Source organism: Pongo pygmaeus, chromosome 6 (genome assembly GCF_028885625.2).
Source record: "Pongo pygmaeus isolate AG05252 chromosome 6, NHGRI_mPonPyg2-v2.0_pri, whole genome shotgun sequence".
Lineage (NCBI taxonomy): Eukaryota > Metazoa > Chordata > Mammalia > Primates > Hominidae > Pongo > Pongo pygmaeus.
Window position 1 is genome coordinate 144,135,738 of NC_072379.2, and position 25,711 is coordinate 144,161,448.

Genomic DNA, 25,711 nt, shown 5'->3' on the forward strand with positions numbered 1-25,711 from the left:
AATACAGGGATAGAAAACAAAGTGCCACATGTTCTCACTTATAAGTGGGAGCTAAATATTGACCACACATGGACAGAAACATGGGAAAAATAGATACTGTGGACTATAAGATGCAGGAGGGAAGGAGGGGAATGTGAGTTGAAAAACTACCTATTGGGTATTATGCTCACTACCTGGATGCAATATACCCAGGTAGCAAACCTGTATAAATACCCCCTGTATCTAACATAAAAGTTAAAATTCAAAAGGAAAAAAAAAAAAAAAACAACCTGAGCCCCTTAATAAGATTTTGTCTAGTGTACCAGGGTGGAAGACAGGCAGATCCCATAGGACTAGTATGGTCAAGAACACACTTTGATTTCTTTCTAAAATAAACATGTACACAAACAGACAAATTACTTTCTAGGAATAGTTTAGAAAGGAGATAAGAGTGTAAGTTTTAGACATACTCACTGCTTTGTGGACGTTCTGAGTTGGCTCCTACACTATTCCTATATCTAGTCCCTCAAATCTCACTCTTTCCAGTTCTCTTCTCTTCCTTACCTCCAGGATGTCTTTACTCTGGGATTAGTTTGTCCAGGGATAGGCAAGGAGTAAACCAATCTTCTGATTAGATCATCTGCTTAATCCTACCATTGTACATGTTTTCCTCTGTTTATTCTTCCCTGATATTACCAACATTTGTTGATCAAACTGTTCTTGGTTCTCTTTCTGACTTTTCAAGGTATTTTGAAAAGAAACATTTGCTATATTCTTAAAAAACCATATCATGTGTTATTTTTCTATGTGATTTAAAACATTTTTCTTGCCTCTTAGATTAAATATTCACCTTCAACTTTTGTTTAAATGAGTTTTCCCTTCATATATGGAAGAGGTAAACTTCTACCCGTCCTCTTTCCAAATAATCACACATTTTGAATTAATGTATTTCAGTATGAGCTTCCTGTATCCCAGAGGAATTAACTCAGACCAAAACTGTGGATGAACCTGCAATCTGAAACTAAAAAGAACCATATTTACTAGGAGAATTAAGTATTGAGCTCAGTGATTGCTTTTCTACCACCAAATTGTGAATAGAATTATTATCTAATATGGAAAATAAAACCAACGAAAACTCAACACACCAAATTCTAATGAATTACTGAAGACTTCTGGTGAACATCCAGTGAAATCGTAAAGTGGCAATAGGCAGTCATCTACCTCCCACTCAATGCATTTCAGAATTTATCAGATCCTGAATACATTATAGCCATCATCTATTTTTAAAAATGTTTCCTAATTTTGCAGTAAGGTATGCTTCTGTAATTTGAAATGATTTTTTTGGTATTTCAGAAAACTTTTTATATTCTGAGGATTTGTGAGTTCACATATTTTAAATAGGCGGTTATACACCTTTCGCTTTATCTTCTTCCCCTCACTGTAAATATCAGATGCTCTAATTAAAGAAAGACGTGAAACTGGAGTACAAAATAGATGGTGTGTCTCCCAAAAGTACAACTTTGAAAGAAAAAAAAAATTCTTGTAAAGCTTCAGGAGCGTACTCTGTGATTATGTGCTCTGGGGCAGTTACACAGCAAGCATGATGGGGATTACAAATTTGCTTGCTCTGGCAAGAAGGATATGCCTATTAACAGAAACCAGCTGTTCGGAAAAAATGCGATGCCCAAAGTAGTGAAAGGATGTCTTAATTTAGCTCTGGGCTGCATTTATTACTGCTGAAAAATTTTTTAGAAACTATCAACTCCATTCAATTAATAACGTACTTGTGAATTTATGTAACACAAAGGAAATATTAAGAATAGTTCATCTAAAGTAAGTCAATCTGTATGGCTTAACAACGCCTTTTATTTATTTATATTTTTTACCATGCCATGTCTATAGGCTTTCTGACTTGTCATTTTTTATTCAGGCCTATGCAAGGAAGCAACTTAATCATGTTAGTAGAAACTGTTTGTGTTTTCAGAGTGACTAACAGACTGTATAGTTCACTTAGAGCCCTCCCTGATCATTGAGGGGAGAAGAGAACTGCATTTAGGATTAACTGAGCATCAAATCTCTCTACTTTTCTTAATCTATAATTTTTGGGCAAATATCTTGCATCCTTCTAAATTTGAATAAAATTATGTGTAAACATAAAAATATGGCTTATAGAAATATTTAACTCAAAAATGAAAAAGCAACAAGGATAGTAAAAAGTCTAACTGGAATATATATAGTCTGAAACATAAAGGTCTTATTTGAAGTTCTGGGACTTCTTTATATTCATAGTGATTTCTTTGTTTATTTTTTGTCATCTATTATAATAAAAGGGTGTTTTACTGAGAATCTATTAATGGTCAAATGAAATGGCAAGCATTTTTTATATAATAAGACAGATTTTCTCCTGCAACTCAGTGAAGGTGAAACAATCAGGTGTTTACAAACCTAAGTGATAAGTACTATGGAGATACTCCAAAGATTATAGGAGTACAAAGATTCAGCACTAAAAAGAGGCAACTGAGTTAGCCTTGGGTGTGGTTTGTGTGTGTGTGTGTGTGTGTGTGTGCGCGCGCACAGGCATTCTTGCAGAGGGAAGAGATGCTATAAACAAGAATTGAAATACTGATTCAACTTAGTTTAGTCTGGTGGGCAATACAGGGAAAGGAAGGGCATTCTAGACAATGGGATCAGCATGGACAGAAGCTTCTGAAGAGCAACCAAGTGTCAAGCTTTTTCAAAGAGTATCAGAGATGTATGTGGAGGGCTAGTCAAGGAAGACTTTGTGAGCAATGGTAAGAAGTTTGTACTTTATCCTAAAAGCAAGGGGAAAATCTTTAGGGATTTTAAGTAAAGAAATTATATTACAGTTAAGATGTTAGAAATTTTAACACCTCTGCTCTCTTAAGTCGCATCCGTCTGCCTGGGTGGTTAGAACCTAGGTGAAGTTTTGACCTTAAAAGACCCTTCAGGGCAACAACTAACCTGTTACACACTGTTAAATATCCAGAACTGAGGATATTTTCAGGAACAATGGATGAATTAGATAATTTTTTTTAGAAGGCGAATAGATAAATGAAGAGGCCGGGCACGGTGGCTCACACCTGTAATCCCAGCACTTTGGGAGGCTGAGGCAGGTGGATCACCTGAGGCCAGGAGTTTGAGACCAGCCTGGCCAACATGGTGAAAACCCATCTCTACTAAAAATTCAAAAAATTAGCCAGGTGTGGTGGTGGATGTCTGTAATCCCAGCTATTTGGGAGGCTGAGGCAGGACAATTGTTTGAACCTGGGAGGTGAAGGTTGCAGTGTGCTGAGATTGCACCACTGCACTCCAGCCTGGGCAATGGAGTGAGACCCCATCTCAAAAAAAAAAAAAAAAAAAAAAAAAGATAATAAAAAAAGTCTGTGGGCATCTAATCAACTCTCTTCTCCAAACATAATATAGAAGTTCTGTTATTGCCTGACCTCAACTTACAATATTTAATTTATCCCATGCCTCATTAGGACTGTGCTTGAACAAACTCTCAGACAACTCAATTAATGGTTTTTATCAATCAGAAATTTGATTTATTATAACAAAAATATATTGAAATTCCATGCATATGTTAGTGTCTTAGGTGTTAGGTGACATCAAGACAACAGATCTGGAATTTTATCATTAAGCAGTTCAGAATCTCACCTCTCTTTTATAAACAGTTTTTAAAATATCTTGTATCTTACTTTATATAGTTGAATCTTCATTGCATCAGGGTAGTTCAGGAATTATCATCTTTATTCAATATTTTATTGTATCAATTTTATTTCTTTTTTTAAAAATTAGAGATAGGGTTTCACCATGTTGCCCAGGCTGGTCTTGAACTCCTGAGCTCAGGTGATCCACCTGCCTCAGCCTCCCAGAGTGTTGGGATTACAGGTATGAGCCACTGTGCCCAGCCACTTGTATCAATTTTCTAACCACTCAAAGATTTGATATTATTTTAGTCTCATAAATGTTTGTCGAATCTCTATTTTAATTAAAAATAGTTCTCTTTAACTTTATAAATCAATCACTTAAAATCTGATCATATTTTGTTATCTACAACATATCACTGCACGCTTGATACTAGTTCCATTAGTACAATAAAAAATGTTTGATTTTAACAGCAATAGACAATTCTGCAATTTCAGGGAGAAAAGCCTTTTTGTTTTTGCCATTTTAATATATGCAGACTTGGTTTGCATTTTATACTTAAATAAGCTGAAGTTCTTTCAAAATCTTAAACTCTGTTCTGGTCACTTTAAATTTCTTTTCCACATACCATTTTCTTAACTACTTTATAGACTCAAAAGTTGGAGGAAGTTTCTGGGATCCTTACAACACAGTATTTGAGAGAGAACTTTCAATACTTTTTTTGATACTGTTTTTGCAAGTTAATGACATTATTTAGGAGAAAAAATACTGTTAAATATATAGACAGGGAAAATGTGAAAAACAAATGTTAGAACAAAGGAATGCTTTATAGTCAATTGTTTTGATTTTTCATCTTGGATACATGAGGTCAAACAGCATGAAAATCTGTAGTTTTAAATTTACCTTCACAGCTAACATTTTTAATATACCATATGTAGAAAATGTAAAATTCTCACTGTCGATATTGATACAAAATTATCTTTATTTTGGAAATTATATTTAATATGACTAGAGTATACATTGTAAGATTACTGCTGCACTACTGTAAATTTTTGAATGTTGGATGATTAAGTTTTGTCCATTTCAGTAAATTTTTTGCACTCATTTTCTTTTCAAGTAGGAGAAGAGAAAAGAAACATTTAAATCTGTAAGAAAATTCTATGGTACATTCATAGTTCTCAATTACTGGGCCAATTTGAAGTGTCGTTCAGCTATGCCATCAAATAAGTGCTAAACACATTTTGTAAACTGAAAAAAAGAGTTCAAAACTTTGTTTGCTTGTGTGATATCTAATAGATTTATTTTCTAGATGATAGACTTGGATGGGCTTCTCACAGGGACAAACAGGACCAGAGAATTTAAGAGCCTGCTCAGCCATGCTTCTTGCCCTGATCCTGGAGTGCAGGCATTGCCTTACTGAAGGTCAGTCTTCTGATGACTCCGGAGAGAAGACTGGAGGGGCCTCAGGGATACTGAAAAGCAGCATCTCCTTTTGCTAGAGCTAGGTAATACATCTCTGGTGAGTGCTGCTCCTTTTTTCCCCCCCTAAAAATAACAAGAACGATCACAATTAACTTTAATTAACAGCTTATAATGTACCTGTCTATGGGCTCACTGCTTTAGGAGAGGTCATTTCTTTCAATCAGGCTATGTGAAGTAGGTTTAATGTGTCCATTGTAGAGATAAGGAAATTGAGGTTTACAGGAATTAAGCAGTTTATCAACAGTCATAAGAGGAGTCAGTAGAGGATATTGTGGGTCTAACCCCAGAGCCCATGCCTTCCATCACGGTATTGGCAGTTTCTCTCTTGATCCCACTGTGCTAGACCAGCCCTGTTTGGAGGCAGGCATATGTTCCTCAATCCAGCCTCTTTCTAGGACTCTGGGCATGGGTGGGTACCTAAGGTTCTCATGGTTTTATGCACTCCTCCTTATCGTAATGTGCTTATGGAGAATTATATAATATAATAATTTAGTATCTCAGTGTTAAAGACTAAGAATTGACACATTTCTCTCAGAATCTGTACCTTAATTCTTGGACAGTGTTAGTAATCTTTTTCTAGCTTTATGTAGGTATGATTGACAAGTAAAAATTGTATATATTCAGGGTACACAATGTGATGTTTTGATGTATGTGTACATTGTGAAATGATTACTACAATCTAATTAACAGATCCATTACCTCACATAGTTACTGTGTGTGTGTGTGTGTGTGTGTTGAGAAGACTTGAGATCTACTCTCTTAGCAATGCAGTATAATTAACTATTAATCACCATACTCTACTCCAGAACTGATTCATCTTCTAACTGCAGGATGTTGCCCTTTGACCAACATCTCCATTTTCTCCCTATCCCCCAACCGCTGGTAACCACCATTCTACTCTCTCTTCCTATGAGTTTGACTTCTTTTAAAAGATCCCACATGTAAGAGACATCAGGCAGTATTTATCTTTCTTCACTTAGTAAAATGTCTTCCAGGTTCATCCACATTGCAAATGGCAGGATCTCTGACCTTTTTAAGGCTGAATAATATTCCAGTGCATGTATTTAGACACATACACACACACACACACACACACACAATTTATACACACAGACACCCATTTTCTTTATCCATTCATCTGTCAACTGATAGGGAATAGCCAATATCTTGGCTATTGTGAATAATGCTGCAATGAACCTGGGAGTATACATATCTTTTTGAGATATTGATTTTATTTCCTTTGGATACATAGCCTGAAGTAGGATTGCTGGATCATACGGCACATTTCTTACCATATGAAACCATACGTTGGTCAAAGGACAGTATCCTACAGTTATAAGATGAATCAGTTTTGGAGACCTAATGTAGAGTATGGTGATTAATAGTTAATTATACTGTATTGCTAATAGAGTAGAAGTCTCTGGGCTGATTTCATGGGCATATTGAGAGTGTGGCATATTCCTCCCATTTCACTAATCTCTAAGGTTTTGAAGTGCATTTCAAAGCTCAATCTTCATCTCCTCTCTCCTAAATTTCAGAGGCAATTCTCCCTGGAAGGCAGGAATCCCACCATGGAGAATCAACATGTGGCCAGTCACTGTTCTTTATGAATGTACTTCCTTTGGGTATGTTAGGGCTAAATAATTTTTGTAAAAATCTGTTAAAAATGTTTTGTTCTTCTTTGAAATATCTGAATACTGGACAAGTCTTAATTCCGTTGCATTAAGATAAATCAACAGATAATAACAAACAGTACCTTTCTCAAACATTAGCCAGGTAGCTTGCTTACAAGTAATATAATTCCTGGGCCGTTTCAGCCTAGAAACCTTCTCATTCACAGCCATTATTAAATTCCTCCCAGGGGCTGAGGTGTAAAACTTTCTCTGTGTTTACTTCTCTGCTTATGCGTCCTCTGAGGAATCCAAATATTTTAAGTCCCTTCTTTGATGCAGAAAAATACAAAATCAGAAGTATGATTTTTCCTGTAGAAAAGAATCAGCTTTAATTAAAGGGAGACACAGCAGTTCCCTGGGAGAAAATACGTCTATGTTCAGTTTCTCTCCTAGAAATCTCTTCTGTGTGTTTATAGGGAAGCTGGAATCTTGATGTAGTAAATGGAACACAAAAGCTTTGGTTGACTAACTAATCATATTTGAAATCAATTTCTCAAATAAAAGCTTACTTAAACTTGACTCTGAGGATGGTGATGATTTTTCTGTAGTGTTTTCCTGCCAGTCAGTGTGAAGAGAAAAGTACACACCTAGCCAGCTGTGGTGGCTCACGCCTGTGATCCCAGAACTTTGGGAAGTTGAGGCGGGAGGATTGCTTGAGCCCAGGAGTTCGAGATCAGCCTGGGCAACATAACAAGATTCTGTATCTACAAACAATTACAACATAACAAGATTCTGTATCTACAAACAATTAAAAAGTTAGCTGGTCATGGTGATGCATGCCTGTAGTCCCAACTACTTGGGAGGCTGAGGCAGGAGGTTGGCTTGAACCCAGGAGTTCAAAGATCTAGTAAGCTAGGATTGTGCCACTGCACTCCTGCTTGATGATAAGAGTGAGACCTTGTCTCTAAAAATACAATTTTTTTAAATAAAAAAATAAATAATAAGAGTGGGTTGCAAGTAAGAGAGAATAAGCAATGTAAACCCACTTTATTGTTAAAAAAAGGGCACGCCTATTGCCATTTTACTCAGTGGAAATGTAACCTCTTAAATATAAAACTTGGTATTTATGTTGTAATTTTATGAACTCCATTTTGGAGAACTGAGGAAAATCTTAGAATATGACCACAGTGGGAGGTAGTGATAGTTTATAATTATTTGCACTTATGGTTAAAAAACACACAAAGAATCAATTTAAACGAACTTAGTGTCTTTTAATCTTTACCCCACCCCAAAGCCAAGGTCTTTATTTTGAATACTTATAAAAACTTCAGCCAAGATGGCCGAATAGGAACAGCTCCGGTCTACAGCTCCCAGCGTGAGCGACGCAGAAGACGGGTGATTTCTGCATTTCCATCTGAGGTACCGTGTTCATCTCACTAGGGAGTGCCAGACAGTGGGCGCAGGTCAGTGGGTGAGTGCACCGTGCGCCAGCCGAAGCAGGGGCAAGGCATTGCCTCACTCGGGAAGTGCAAGGGGTCAGGGAGTTCCCTTTTCAGGTGTGACAGACGGCACCTGGAAAATCGGGCCACTCCCACCCGAATACTGTGCTTTTCCGACGGGCTTAGGAAACGGTGCCCCAGGAGATTATAGCCCGCACCTGGCTCAGAGGGTCCTACGCCCACGGAGTCTAGCTGATTGCTAGCACAGCAGTCTGAGTTCAAACAGCAAGTCGGCAGCGAGGCTGGGGGAGGGGCGCCCGCCATCACCCAGGCTCACTTAGGTAAACAAAGCAGCCAGGAAGCTTGAACTGGGTGGAGCCCACCACAGCTCAAGGACGCCTGCCTGCCTCTGTAGGCTCCACCTCTGGGGGCAGGGCACAGACAAACAAAAAGAAAGCAGTAACCTCTGCAGACTTAAATGTCCCTGTCTTGACAGCTTTGAGGAGCACGTTCTCCTCAGTTCTCCCAGCACGCAGCTGGAGATCTGAGAACGGGCAGACTGCCTCCTCAAGTGGGTCCCTGACCCCTGACCCCTGAGCAGCCTAACTGGGAGGCACCCCCCAGCAGGGGCAGAATGACACCTCACACGGCCGGCCAGGTACTCCAACAGACCTGCAGCTGAGGGTCCTGTCTGTTAGAAGGAAAACTAACAGAAAGGACATCCACACCAAAAACCCATCTGTACATCAGCATCATCAAAGACCAAAAGTAGATAAAACCACAAAGATGGGGGAAAAAACAGAGCAGAAAAACTGGAAACTCTAAAAAGCAGAGTACCTCTCCTCCTCCAAAGGAACGCAGTTCCTCACCAGCAACGGAACAAAGCTGGACGGAGAATGACTTTGACAAGCTGAGAGAAGAAGGCTTCAGACGATCAAATTACTCCGAGCTACGGGAGGATATTCAAATCAAAGGCAAAGAAGTTGAAAACTTTGAAAAAAATTTAGAAGAATGTATAACTAGAATAACCAATACAGAGAAGTGCTTAAAGGAGCTGATGGAACTGAAAACTAAGGCTTGAGAACTTCGTGAAGAATGCAGAAGCCTCAGGAGCCAATGTGATCAAATGGAAGAAAGGGTATCAGCCCTGGAAGATGAAATGAATGAAATGAAGCGAGAAGGGAAGTTTAGAGAAAAAAGAATAAAAAGAAATGAGCAAAGCCTCCAAGACATGTGGGACTATGTGAAAAGACCAAATCTACGTCTGATTGGTGTACCTGAAAGTGACGGGAAGGATGGAACCAAGTTAGAAAACACTCTGCAGGATATTATCCAGGAGAACTTCCCCAATCTAGCAAGGCAGGCCAACATTCAGATTCAGGAAATACAGAGAATGCCACAAAGATACTCCTCGAGAAGAGCAACTCCAAGACACACAATTGTTAGATTCACCAAAGTTGAAATGAGGGAAAAAATGTTAAGGGCAGCCAGAGAGAAAGGTCGGGTTACCATCAAAGGGAAGCCGATCAGACTAAGAGCGGATCTCTCGGCAGAAACCCTACAAGCCAGAAGAGAGTGGGGGCCAATATTCAACATTCTTAAAGAAAAGAATTTTCAACCCAGAATTTCATATCCAGCCAAACTAAGCTTCATAAGTGAAGGAGAAATAAAATACTTTACAGACAAGCAAATGCTGAGAGATTTTGTCACCACCAGGCCTGCCTTAAAAGAGCTCCTGAAGGAAGCACTAAACATGGAAAGGCACAACCGGTACCAGCCACTGCAAAATCATGCCAAAATGTAAAGACCATCGAGACTAGGAAGAGACTGCATCAACTAACGAGCAAAATAACCAGCTAACATCATAATGACAGGATCAGATTCACACATAACAATATTAACTTTAAATGTAAATGGACTAAATGCTCCAATTAAAAGACACAGACTGGCAAACTGGATAAAGACTCAAGACCCATCAGTGTGCTGTATTCAGGAAACCCATCTCATGTGCAGAGACACACATAGGCTCAAAATAAAAGAATGGAGGAAGATCTACCAAGCAAATGGAAAACAAAAAAAGGCAGGGGTTGCAATCCTAGTCTCTGATAAAACAGACTTTAAACCAACAAAGATCAAAAGAGACAAAGAAGGCCATTACATAATGGTAAAGGGATCAATTCAACAAGAAGAGCTAACTATCCTAAATATATATGCACCCAATACAGGAGCACCCAGATTCATAAAGCAAGTCCTGAGTGACCTACAAAGAGACTTAGACTCCCACACATTAATAATGGGAGACTTTAACACCCCGCTGTCAACATTAGACAGATCAACGAGACAGAAAGTCAACAAGGATACCCAGGAATTGAACTCAGCTCTGCACCAAGCGGACCTAATAGACATCTACAGAACTCTTCACCCCAAATCAATGGAATATACATTTTTTTCAGCACCACACCACACCTATTCCAAAATTGACCACATATACTTGGAAGTAAAGCTCTCCTCAATAAATGTAAAAGAACAGAAATTATAACAAACTGTCTCTCAGATCACAGTGCAATCAAGCTAGAACTCAGGATTAAGAATCTCACTCAAAACCGCTCAACTACGTGGAAACTGAACAACCTGCTCCTGAATGACTACTGGGTACATAACGAAATGAAGGCAGCAATAAAGATGTTCTTTGAAACCAACGAGAACCAAGACACAACATACCAGAATCTCTGGGATGCATTCAAAGCAGTGTGTAGAGGGAAATTTATAGCACTAAATGCCCACAAGAGAAAGCAGGAAAGATCCAAAATTGACACCCTAACATCACAATTAAAAGAACTAGAAAAGCAAGAGCAAACACATTCAAAAGCTAGCAGAAGGCAAGAAATAACTAAAATCAGAGCAGAACTGAAGGAAATAGAGACACAAAAAACCCTTCAAAAAATTAATGAATCCAGGAGCTGGTTTTTGGAAAGGATCAACAAAATTGATAGACTGCTAGCAAGATTAATAAAGAAAAAAAGAGAGAAGAATCAAATAGATGCAATAAAAAATGATAAAGGGGATATCACCACCGATCCCACAGAAATACAAGCTACCATCAGAGAATACTACAAACACCTCTACGCAAATAAACTAGAAAATCTAGAAGAAATGGATAAATTCCTCAACACATACACCCTCCCAAGACTAAACCAGGAAGAAGTTGAATCTCTGAATAGACCAATAACAGGAGCTGAAATTGTGGCAATAATCAATAGCTTACCAATCAAAAAAAGTCCAGGACCAGACGGGTTCACAGCCGAATTCTACCAGAGGTACAAGGAGGAACTGGTACTATTCCTTCTGAAACTATTCCAATCAATAGAAAAAGAGGGAATCCTCCCTAACTCATTTTATGAGGCCAGCATCATCCTGATACCAAAGCCTGGCAGAGACACAACAAAAAAAGAGAATTTTAGACCAAAATCCTTGATGAACATTGATGCAAAAATCCTCAATAAAATACTGGCAAACAGAATCCAGCAGCACATCAAAAAGCTTATCCACCATGATCAAGTGGGCTTCATCCCTGGGATGCAAGGCTGGTTCAATACATGCAAATCAATAAATGTAATCCAGCATATAAACAGAACCAAAGACAAAAACCACATGATTATCTCAACAGATGCAGAAAAGGCCTTTGACAAAATTCAACAACCTTCATGCTAAAAACTCTCAATAAATTAGGTATTGATGGGACGTATCTCAAAATAATAAGAGCTATCTATGACAAACCCACAGCCAATATCATACTGAATGGGCAAAAACTGGAAGCATTCCCTTTGAAAACTGGCACAAGACAGGGATGCCCTCTCTCACCACTCCTATTCAACATAGTGTTGGAAGTTCTGGCCAGGGCAATTAGGCAGGAGAAGGAAATCAAGGGTATTCAATTAGGAAAAGAGGAAGTCAAATTGTCCCTGTTTGCAGATGACATGATTGTATATCTAGAAAACCCCATTGGCTCAGCCCAAAATCTCCTTAAGCGATAAACAACTTCAGCAAAGTCTCAGGATACAAAATCAATGTACAAAAATCACAAGCATTCTTATACATCAATAACAGACAAACAGAGAGCCAAATTATGAGTGAACTCCCATTCACAATTGCTTCAAAGAGAATAAAATACCTAGGAATTGAACTTACAAGGGATGTGAAGGACCTCTTCAAGGAAAACTATAAACCACTGCTCAAGGAAATGAAAGAGGATACAAACAAATGGTAGAACATTCCATGCTCATGGGTAGGAAGGATCAATATCGTGAAAATGGCCATCCTTCCCAAGGTAATTTACAGATTCAATGCCATCCCCATCAAGCTACCAATGACTTTCTTCACAGAATTGGAAAAAACTACTTTAAAGTTCATATGGAACCAAAAAAGAGCCCTCATCGCCAAGTCAATCCTAAGCCAAAAGAACAAAGCTGGAGGCATCACACTACCTGACTTCAAACTATACTACAAGGCTACAGTAACCAAAACAGCATGGTACTGGTACCAAAACAGAGATATAGATCAATGGAACAGAACAGAGCCGTCAGAAATAATGCCACATATCTACAACTATCTGATCTTTGACAAACCTGAGAAAAACAAGCAATGGGGAAAGGATTCCCTATTTAATAAATGGTGCTGGGAAAACTGGCTAGCCATATGTAGAAAGCTGAAACTGGATCCCTTCCTTGCATCTTATACAAAAACCAATTCAAGATGGATTAAAGACTTAAATGTTAGACCTAAAAACATAAAAACCCTAGAAGAAAACCTAGGCATTACCATTCAGGACATAGGCATGGGCAAGGACTTCATGTGTAAAACACCAAAAGCAATGGCCACAAAAGCCAAAATTGAGAAATGGGATCTAATTAAACTAAAGAGCTTCTGCACAGCAAAAGAAACTACCATCAGAGTGAACAGGCAACCTACAAAATGGGAGAAAATTTTCGCAACCTACTCATCTGACAAAGGGCTAATATCCAGAATCTACAATGAACTCCAACAAATTTAAAAGAAAAAAACAAACAACCCCATCAAAAAGTGGGCGAAGGACATGAACAGACACTTCTCAAAAGAAGACATTTATGCAGCCAAAAGACACATGAAAAAATGCTCACCATCACTGGCCATCAGAGAAATGCAAATCAAAACCACAATGAGATACCATCTCACACCAGTTAGAATGGCAATCATTAAAAAGTCAGGAAACAACAGGTGCTGGAGAGGATGTGGAGAAATAGGAACACTTTTACACTGTTGGTGGGACTGTAAACTAGTTCAACCATTGTGGAAGTCAGTGTGGCGATTCCTCGGGGATCTGGAACTAGAAATTCCATTCGACCCAGCCATCCCATTACTGGGTATATACCCAAAGGACTATAAATCATGCTGCTATAAAGACACATGCACACGTATGTTTATTGTGGCTTTATTCACAATAGCAAAGACTTGGAACCAAGCCAAATGTCCAACAATGATAGACTGGATTAAGAAAATGTGGCACATATACACCATGGAATACTATGCAGCCATAAAAAATGATGAGTTCATGTCCTTTGTAGGGACATGGATGAAATTGGAAATCATCATTCTCAGTAAACTATCCCAAGAACAAAAAACCAAACACCGCATATTCTCACTCATAGGTGGGAATTGAACAATGAGAACACATGGACACAGGAAGGGGAACATCACACTTCAGGGACTGTTGTGGGGTCGGGGGAGGGCAGAGGGATAGCATTGGGAGATATACCTAATGCTAGATGACGAGTTAGTGGGTGCAGCGCACCAGCATGGCACATGTATACATATGTAACTTACTTGCACATTGCGCACATGTACCATAAAACCTAAAGTATAAATAATAATAATAATAAATAAAATAAAATAAAAAAACAAAAACTTCAGTAAGATTTCCCATATTTGGAAGCAACCTTATCTCCTAGTCATAGCTGTTGAGGATAAGCTTGAACTAATTTTGGCAGTTTCAAATTCAGATCATAGCATAAAACTTTATTCATGTCTTAACACACATTTCCTAGCTCCAATAGCATTTGACTTTTGTATTAATTTCAGGTTCCTCCAAACTCTATGTTCAATGTGCCTTCTGTCATGTATATAGCTCACTTATTTACTAGGACAAGTTATTGTTCAACCTCACAGGTAATCTTGGATCTGGGCACTTTGTTAAGATCTAATATCATTAATTAGGTAGGAGTGAGTATTTTATTTGTATCTGGGCCTTCTTGAGACTTCTGAAACCACATTATGTAAGTAGCTAACATTTTTTAGCAATGGAAAGAAAATGTTAATGACGATGCTCACATCAACAAAAAACAAAAATCAAACAGTAAGACACAGCATTAAAGTAGCGTGCTTTTCAGCAATTATTATGTGCCAGGCACTCTGTTAAGAATTTCAGACTATTGTGTCATTTGAGAAGACTCTTGGAGAAATACAATTCGATGAGTATAATTGGCTAAATTATAAGGTTCTAACAGTAGGAGGCATATCTGTTTTGTGGGCTGTCATATTTCTATGGTCTGACACAGATGGGTGCTCAATTAATATTTATTTACTTATAGAATGACCACCATCAGCCCTGCTTTATAGATGTGGAGGTGGAGGATCTGAGAGGTGACAGAGGCATATGGTTTGTAAATGCTGGAGGCAGGATAACTGACTTGAAAGCTAGGCTTAGATCATTATGCCCTTTTGCCTTCCAGCACTAGTAGGTAAAAGTAATTCTGGTTCTATATAAAAAGCATGTAAAATCAGAGGAACGGAGGCTCTTAGTGGTTTGTAATATAGAGACTCCAAAAGTTGATTGCAAACATATAGCTGAAACACAGTTTTCTCTCATGCAACGGTCTAAGCTCATTCTCACAGGACATAAGGCATCATATCTTGACAGTATTTAGCTAATAATAATGGCCTGAATTCAGTAAGAAATGGATTTATTCAGCCTGTGTCAAGGGAATCTGTCCATGTTGTTGCTACAGTTCTCTAAATCCATGTGGTGGCTGTTCTTTATTAATCATTCTAGATCTCAGCTCTGAAAAGCTTAAAACTATCTGCAAAACAAAAATATATTCTCAGCCAAAATTTTGACAATCCACTCCTGTTCCCCACCCCCCAGACCTGAAGTGTATCAAACTAAGTATACAATGTTATTCCAGTGATTGAGGTAACTGGTTTTGTATTCACCTTTCGTTTTCTTAGCATTCTTCCCTGTGAGAAGTCAAATTCCTAATAGCCCCAGAGTTAACATCCCCTGACCACTTATCCATTCTGCACTGCAGAGAAACAGTCACTCCCTTTCAAGTCTTGTGCCTTCTCCTTGTTTTATGAAACACAAAAACACTCTGGGAAAAATATCTAACAGTTGGGTTCTTTTGACTGAGATTCAGATTGATCCTGGACCCGAGAACTTTTAAAACACGTATCCCTGTTTAACATTCAGAATCAATGTGAGTTTCTTAAAAGGTGTATATTAGGAATTTTGCCATGGTTATATTCTGACTACGTACATTTGAGGGAGAATAAAAAAGACAAATATATCTTTTTGTTCTAAGCTGTATGAGTTTTTTATAAAAGAACCATTTCCCTGGTTTCTTTTGTTATTAGAAGGTTAAATATGGCAATATGTTGCTATGAATTAATCAATCCTCCCAAAATGTTAAAAAGAGGTTCTAAGCCTCTGGAGGCTTTCTATGAAATAAGAAGGACCAACTATTTCTTGAACCTCCGGTGTTATGGAACCAAGAGGCTCCGTGAGTACTGAAAAGATATATTTGGCAGAGAAAGACAGACGCCAAATGTTCTATTTTCAGCAGTATTGCAAAGGGAGTTCTCCCCCAATGTATAATGGGAAGCCCACAACACAAATTCTGTCTGGCTTAGGCACTGTCCATAGTACTCCCCTTTCCACATACTCATGGGGTATCTTTTAAAGTATTTTCTTATGTAGAATGACGATCTTACATATATAAGTCTTCCTGGCATTTGAAATATTTATATAGTTCATCAAATTGAGTGGGAGCACCTGGTCCCAGATCAGCTTGCATAAGTTTTGTCGTCTGATTCATTTTGCCCAGGACCTGGTGAAACTGGGTGAAGCTAATTGCTAGGTTACCAAGCCTACAAAATTCAGCAAATGGATAATGTACAGTAGTGCATAGAAAGATAACAGAAGCTTGCAAATCCCTAAACATTCACTTTTCTTTTTATCACAACAGATTAAGAGATAGAAAATTTATCCTAAAGCATTGACTTTCAATTTCAAAATGGTTGTTTACAGAATTTTAGGTGAATCACCAAGTAGCTTACCGTTAGACTGAGGTGAGGAATGCATACAGATTAGCAGAAAATCTTTGAGTACTATATGTATTTATCATAATCCTGAGGGATTGTTTTTATTACTCCTCTCTCAGCTCAAATTCAGCTATTTTTTGGAAAAGATAAAGTATGTAGATAATATATTTTAATTGACTTTCTTAATGTTTGAGGCCCAAATTCTTCTTCTTCTTCTTCTCCTTTTTTTTTTTTTTCTTTTTTTGAGATGAAGTCTCGCTTTGTCTGTTGCCCAGGCTGGAGTATAGCGGCCTGATTCCATCTCACTGTAACCTCCACCTCCTGGATTCAAGCAATTCTCCTGCTTCAGCCACCCGAGCAGCTGGGATTACAGGTGCCCGCCACAACACCTGGCTAATTTTTGTGTTTTTAGTAGAGACAGGGTTTTGCCATGTTGGCCAGGCTGGTCTCAAACTCCTGACCTTAAGTGATCTGCCTGCCTCAGCCTCCCAAAGTGCTGGGGTTATAGTCATGAGCCACCACGCCTGGCCCCAAATTCTTTATTGTACACAGTATCAAAATTTCCTGTATTTGTTTTAATAATAGAAACCCCAGGCCAGGCGCAGTGGCTCACACCTATAGTTCCAGCTACTCGGGAGGCTGAGGCATGAGAATTGCTTGAAGCCAGGAGGCGGAAGTTACAGTGAGCAGAGATTGAGCCATTGCACTCCAGCCTGGGTGACAGAGCGAGACCCTATCTCAAAACAACAGCAGCAGCAACAACAGCAACAGCAGCAGCAACAACAACAAAATAATAGAAACTCCACGTTTTAGCTGGAAATGTGTCTGACTACCTAAAGATAACAGCTAAGCAGATGGCAGCTACCAGATAGAAGGAAACAGACCCCTGAATGATCCCCAAATGACCTCTTGGAACACTTCACTTTTTATACCCTTTTCTTATACTATCCTAGCCTGTACTCTAGCTGATTCACTGTGTGAATACTATTTATTTAGAATTTTATTTGTGTTATCTTTTTTAGTCTTTAATCCATTTCAATGCAATTCAATTCAATGTTTAGATAGAAGACTTTCACTTTCAGCCAAGATGGAATGGCAGGGGCTAGATTTACCCTCCCTCATGAAACAATTAAGAATATTAAATACAATACATGAAACCATAGTTTGTAAGACAAGGCCCATCAGGCAATGAAGAACAGTGATCCCTGAGAGATGGGAAACAAATGAGATGAGCCCTGTGATGATCCCAGCTTTCTGTTTGAGGGAATTTCCGGGTCCCAATGCTAAGAAAGAAACCCAGGCAGAGCCTGGTGGGGTCTCTGAGTTGAGGAGATAGATCTGAGAGAGAGAGAGAGCACCTCAGATTTAAACAGGGTCTCCCTTGCATATTCTAGCTGAGTGCTGATCAGTGTATATATGTGATACCCAAGGCCAGGAAAAAACAAAACCAAACAAAACCCTTAAGAGGATTAAAGGCGGTGCCATGCACTCAGAGAGAAGCAGAATATAGTCCCTGTTCCAACTAGTCAAAATAGAAAACCTTGTGATTCACATGGTGCTGAACAGAGTACTCAAAAGTGTACTCTGAGTACTCAAAAGTGCCTCAGTAATTGGGTATTTTGTCCCTTGACTAGCTGCTGCTCTTGTCCTACCTAACAAATCTCTTTTTTTTTTTTTTTTTTTTTTGAGACAGAGTCTCTGTCGCCCAGGCTGGAGTGCAGTGGCATAATTTCGGCTCACTGCAACCTCTGCCTCCCACTACCTAACAAGTCTTAAAAGCAAGATCTGAAAAGATCAAACCATTTCCAAGTAATGTAACCGCATCTCAGATGAAGCTCAGGAATATTTATGGAAATCCAAATTACCTAGTGCCCAACAAGGAAATATTCACAATGTGTGGCATCCAATCATAGATCACCAGTCATGCAAAGAGGCAAGAAAACATGATCTATCATAAACAGAAAAATGAATTGAAACTGACACAAATGTTAGAATTAAAACTGTTGTTATAAATGATTTCATATGTTCAAAAAGTTAAGTAAAGACATGGAGGATATAAAAAATATTCAATATTTAGTCAGTTGCTTAAAAATTAATTCCTGGACTGGAGACAGAGCAGGAGGTGGGAGGAACAAACCGGGCAGGATATGACAACTAGAGGCAGTTTGTGTGAGGTAGAAGCTAGAATGTTAAGGAAAGGGAAACAAAGATTTTAATCTGGTACAAGATTCTTAATTTGAGATCATGGGACTCCTGATAGACTGTTCCCGTATTCTCAGACTCTCAAGTTCTCTATTTCTTTATATTCATCTCGCTGTATATATTTAATTCTGTGACTGTATTTAGATGATGATTTAAAAAGTTGAAAGCATGTTCTTGATAATCCTTATGATCAAGAGATAGTCAGATCATGCCATAACTGACTTTGTGTCATAACTGTCACAGAAGTCAGTTGCACTATTCATTGCTGTGAATATATCTGTGACCACGTTGTCCTCAAGTAATCATATAAAGTAAGAGCTTTATCCTAATGCATCATTTCTCACCTGGGATCTGAATAGTCCTGCGTGTTTTAAGATGGATTTTGGACTTCCTCAAGTTCTTGGATTCTAAATTAGTGGCCTAGAATGTTATTGCTGAGCATGATAATTTGTTGAATGAAGGAATTATGTACTTATGGGAAAAATTCTGTTTATGTGCTGGGAATTTAAAGTTTAAAAAGATAATTTTTAAAATGTCTGTGATGTTGAGAATTTTGATAATTTTGTATGTCTTCTTGAAAATATGCTGATAAGCAATAATTTTCAATTTCACAACTGAAATGGAAAAGTTCGGAAATAAACTACAGGAACATACTGGGACTTTAGGTTTTGTGGAGTAGCAGTAATTATTTTAATTATTATTAGAGTTACAAAATGGCATTTATTTCAGCTACAGAATAAAAGCAGTTTTCTATGCTCAGCATATGGGACAAAACCAAGTGTTTATCCTTAGGACAAAAAGGGAAGAATCCAAATTTAACTTAAGCAGTTTAAAGACAACAATTGAGGTTAGAGGAAAAAGGCAGATAGCACATATTTTCTATCTTATTTCATATAATTTCTATTTATACTGTGCACATATAGTGAATAGGGAAATTTGTTGCCATTATTTTAATGGTCTTTCTTTTTTAATGGCAGTTATGTTGTCTGAATCGTATGTTATAATTGGTATCTTGATTCTGTGTGGAGATAATTTTTCTTGATTCGATTGCCTGAGTTATTAGCAGTCACTGCTACCTCTTGATAGTTGTTGAAATTGCTCTCACGGAGCTAGCAAGAAATAATCAGCATCTCTAGGCCTTATCTGGAGAAGCAAATTTATAAAGTCACAGTGAATGACATAGAGTTCAAAATTGAGATAACCACAAATATAGCAATTCGATGTTCAATACAAAGAAAATGTTGGGTCTCAGTGGATATTTCTTTTACAAAATCAGCCTGTAATATTCAAGTTATTCATATTTGGGGAAATTCTCCAGGATCACTGCAATATGTTCAATTATTAAAATTACGAAATAAATGAGATGTCACAAATATCTTATTCTAATATTCATTTTTTAATTTTTGCATCCAAATTAAGCTCAATTCTTAAGTTACAAGGTTTTAGGGATTTCTGGCTATGTTTGCCTTTAAAAAATCTAAATGCTGTATTAACTTTTCTTTCTTTGCTCAGTGTCTAGTAGCTCTAAATAAGAACAGATTTGAACTTTTTTATAGCTTTGTGACATCCATTCTTACAATTTTGTCAATTCAAATCTTTAAAGCCTATAAATTTACATTTTACATCTGCACATCAAAGTGCTTATTTCATCATCTTCTTTCTTAGAATGGATGAGAATAACCACAGGAAATCATCACTGAGGAGTATCTTTAACACAGACTCCTATAGGATGGATAAATACCTTCTGTCAAGAACACTGCTCCGGGTTACGCATCCCACTAAAGAGTTGGCTTCAGACACTGGGAACCATTAAGTAGGTTATATTTCCTCCTGTAAACATTAATCTATGACTTAAATCTGGCAAATATTTTGAAACAGATGATGATTTGTTCAGTTTATTCTGTATAACTTGTGCTTTGTATACCACACTCTTACAAACATATGTACATTTGCACGTAGATGATGAATCTTTTTGCTGTGTTGATGAGTGATGTCTTTCATATCACCACAATAAGGTGTTTTTTTTTTTTTGAATGCTATTCACTCATTGCAGTAGGCAGTAGGTAAACAAGAGCTGCCTTCTTCCCACGGGGGAGATCAAATGGCACGGAGTGGAGAGATCTATTTATCCCAGATAAACACAGAAATGTAGGTTGGAGGGAAGAGGTTACTGAGAGAAGAGAGATTTTTTAGTTTTGAAGAAACTGGAGCCCAAAAGAGAGTGCTTCTGGAGTAGCCAGGGGAGGTAGGGCAATTCAGATGGAACTGAGGAAAAGAAAAACAAGAAGGGCTGGCCCTTGGATGGTAGCCATCAAGCCAGACAGCCTGCTGAGCCGCCCCAACTTACTGACTTGAATACCAACATTTTTTTCTGAGCTGTGGTTTCTTCCAATTCATCTCCCTGCTATCTTTGCTGCAGTTGAGTAGATATTGTAATATAGTTCTTTCTTCCACAATTCTCTATATTCCTGGAATAATCTTGTTTGTATCACGCAGAAAGTTTTTTTCCAGGTTACAACAGGTGATTACTGTTTGAGAGAGGAGTAATAATGACAATATCTTACAGTTCTAATGAGCTTTGGACTTTTCTAAAGTTTCTTATCTATTAGTTATTAGCACATTTGAGTCTCAGAGCAACCCAGGGGATACGTTGTAGATTTAGAATTTACTTTGGATAGGCCAGGCATGGTGGCTCAAGCCTGTAATCCCAGCAGTTTGGGAGGCCGAGGTGGGTAGATCACGAGGTCAGGAGATCGAGACCATCCTGGCTAACACGGTGAAACCCCATCTCTACTAAAAATACAAAAAATTAGCTGGACATGGTGGCACATGCCTGTAGTCCCAGCTATTCAGGAGGCTGAGGCGGGAGAATTGCTTGAATCTGGGAAGTGGAGGTTGCAGTGAGCCGAGATTGTGCCACTGCACTGCAGCCTGGGCAACAGAGTGAGACTCCATCTCAAAAAAAAAAAAAAAAAAAAAAAAAAAGATTTTACTTTGGATAAAAAAGGAAAAAGCAATTTAAAGTAGTAGAAATGAAGAAGAAATGGGTGAAAATGTGGGTAAGAGCAAATGAGTCTAGCTAACTAATAAGGTGAGGATCTTAGACATGTAAAAGGAAAAAAAATGGAAAAAATAATGTTTTCATGTACGTTTCTTTGATTATGTGGGTGGGGTTATTCAGATTCCCAGGGAATTTCTGCTCACTGACTTTCTGCCTTTGATCTGTTTTCTCTCATGCATTTTCTGTGGCATTTTTTAAAAAATATTTCATTCTCAGACAATATTTAGAATTCCTGGCAGCACTGTCAGCTTTTGAGATACCTTGAGACAGGATCCTGAAGTGATTAAAAAGGTAGAAGGTATCTCACAAATATATTAATAACTTGGTCTTATTTAACCATTCAGAAGGTAGTGAGAAAAATGATGTTAAGACAATATATTTGAGTGCATTGTCCTATATAACTCATCTCTAACTGTGAGTTTTTTGAGAGAGATGGACTCATTTTATCTGTATTATCTGTAAAATCATGTTTGGAACTATTTGATCGCTTATATTCCATTTAGGCATAATGAGCTATGATACTCTCTAAAAATGTTGATGGAATTGTGGTAGATTATAAGTATAGAAATAGCAAAGTGAAACCATATCAATTGAATATCCTTTTCAAATCAAAACAAAGTTATAATGCAGTGTTTTTTTGTTTTTGTTTTTTTTGAGACAGTGTTTCACTCTTGTCATCCAGGCAGAAGTGCAATGGCACGATCTTGGCTCACTGCAACCTCCACCTCCTGAGTTCAGGCAATTCTCCTGCCTCAGCCTCCTGAGCAGCTGGGATTACAGGCGCCTGCCACCAGGCCCAGCTAATTTTTTGTATTTTAAGTAGAGATGGGTTTTCACCATGTTGGCCAGGCTCTTGAATTCCTGAACTCAGGTAATCTGCCCATCTCGGCCTCCCAAAGTGCTGGGATTACAGCCACTATGTGAGCAAAGTGCTGGGATTACAGCCACCACGTGAGCCACCACTCCTGGTGGCTGCAGTGTTAAATAAACCCTTGACACTCACATTTTAATAGAAAACTACAGACACTTTAGTCAACCTCAAATAATGAACCTGTATATTATGTCTACAAATTCTAAAATTAAGTTAAACTGGGCAAAGTAGTAACCAATTCCCCAAATTTAAATTATGTAAATGTTTTTTACAAGGGTGTTTCTCTGTGTTAGCAAACACTTTCTTGAGGGGGTCAAGTCTGAATTCTAGGATTCAGAGCTTTCTGGGTTTAAATGGTGGTTTGAGATATAGTTTGTTTTGGATTGGGGAAAAAATAACTTAGTTGACGCAGGAATTTGCTTTAAATTTTTAAATGAAAAAAATAGTTTTCTCTTTTAGAAATGCAAATTTGCTGTTTTAGATGGTAGTAGAGAGGAGGGCACTCATTTCCCAAATAAAGGCCAAGAAACTGAGGTTTGCTGTGAAAATGGATTTCTCTTTAGTAAGACCATTAAAAATGAGTTTCATTCATTTAACAGGTATTCAAAGAATGATTAACATATGGTTAGCACTGTGTTGTTTGCTAAAAGGAATAGTAACAAAATTCAAGATCTGGCTACTATCTGTCTCAAGTATTTTGAAAATAATTTGGAAGAGACAATTTATTTATCCTAAATAATTATTTAGCAGGGTAGAAACTATTGTGTCAAAATGTATAATATAAACAAGCATTCAATTAGAGATAAATTACTATTGGGAAAGCAAAAGAATGTTGTTTTGGAGAAGATGAAATGAGCTTCAATTGGCTTTAGAGAAATGAATGGATTGAGGGGTGAGGATAAGAAATTATAATTTAAATGTAGTGAGCAATATAAGCAAATGTTTACAGCCCATAGCAACCATGGTGCATGCAGGATATAATGATATTAGAGTGAGGGGTGTGGAGATTTGTGTTGAGATATTGTGGAAAATAATGGTAGGTAAGCTAAGGCCAGGTAATTGAGAGCTTTGAGTGGCAGAAAATTTGGATTGTATTTTCAGACAAAGGAAAGCCACTGACAGCTTTGAGGAGCTGAAGTTAGCATCTGAAGAAGATAAATCTGAAGGCAGAATAATATATAGGTTGGGTGTGATAGAAAAAGTATTGTGCTGTCAAAGAGATTTCCTTGGTTATAATTTTCATTTTACAACTTACTAGCTATGTATTGTTAGACAATTCACTGAACTTTCCTGGGCTTCAAGAAAATCACCTATAAAGTCTCTAGGAAAGTGAGGGGGAGAGGGTCCTTATTAGAGATATATTATTTTCAGATTTGCTTCCAGCTAAACTGGACCAGAAAAACAAATTAGAAAATTATACTATTAATCCAAGCGCAAGTTCACAATGACCTTGAAAAACTAATGAATATTCAGGAAAAAGGGAAAAGAAATGTCAGAGAGTTCCTCCTTTCTAAACTGGTTGATTCTTAAGAACCATAAATAGATTAGTTAAGGTATTGCTATGGTTTGAATATGTCCCCCAAAAAGCATGTGTTGGAAACGTAATCCACCATCCAACAGTGTTGGGAGGTGGGGCCTAATGAGAAGTGACTAGGCCATGAAGGCTCTGCCCTCATGAATAGATTGATGCCATTATCAAGGGAGTGGGTTTGTTATACTGGGATTGGATTCCTCATAAAACAGTAAATTTTGTCTTCCTCTCTCTCTTGCTCGCTCTTTGCCCTTTTGCCTCCCATCATGGGATGATGTAGCAAGAATGCCCTCTCCAGTTGCCAGCCCCCAATCCTCGGCTTTCTAGCCTCCAGAATTGTGAAAAATAAATTTCTGTTTACTATAAATTGCCCAGTCTTGGGAGGTTCTGTTACAGCAGCACAAAATGGATTATAAGAGTGAGGTGTTGTTATTAACAAATACCTGAAAATGTGGAAGTAGCTTTGGAACTGGGTAATGAGCAGAAGCTGGAAGAGTTTGGAGGTGCGGGCAAGAAAGCCTAGAATCCCATCAGTGGGATTTTGGGTGAGGTCTCAGAAGAGAAGAACTGTATAGAAAGTATAAAACTCCTTAGATATAATTTAATTGATTAATTAATTTTTAAACTTTTTTTAAGTTGAGGGGTACATGTGCAGGTTTGTTATATAGGTAAACTTGTGTCATGCAGGTTTGATGTACAGATTATTTTGTCATGCAAGTACTAATCCTAGTGCCCAGTACTTATTTTTTTCTGATCTTCTGCCTTCTTCCATCCTCCTCCCTCAAGCAGACCCCAGTGTCTGTTGTTTCCTTTTCCTTCTTTCATGTGTTGCCGTCATTTAGGTCCCACTTTTATAATTCAGAACGTGATATTTGGTTTTTGGTTCCTGTGTTAGTTTGCTAAGGATAATGGCCTCCACCTCCATCCATGTTCCTGCAAAGGACATGAGCTCGTTCTTTTTTATGGCTGCATAGTATTCCATGGTGTATATGTACCATATTTTATTTATCCAATCTTCCATTGATGGATATTTACGTCAAATCCATGTCTTTGCTGTTATGAATAGTGCTACAATGAACATACATGTACATGATAGAATGATATATATTCCTTTGGGTTATACCTAGTAATGAGATTGCTGGATCAAATGGTAGTTCTGTTTTTAGCTCTTTGAAGAATCACTACACTGCTTTCCACAATGGGCAAACTGACTTGCATTTCCACCAGCAGTGTGTAAGCATTTCCTTTTCTCTGCAACCTTGCCAGCATCTGTAATTTTTTGACTTTTTAATAGTAGCCTTTCTGACTACTGTGAGATGGTATCAAATTGTGATTTTGATTTACATTTCTCTAATGATCAGTCATATTGAACTTTTTTCCATATGCTTATTGGCCACATGGTTGTCTTCTTTTGAAAAGTGTGTTCATGTCTTTTCCCCACTTTTTAATGGGGTTGTTCATTTATTTCTTGTAAATTTGTTTAAGCTCCTTATAGATGCTGGATATTAGACC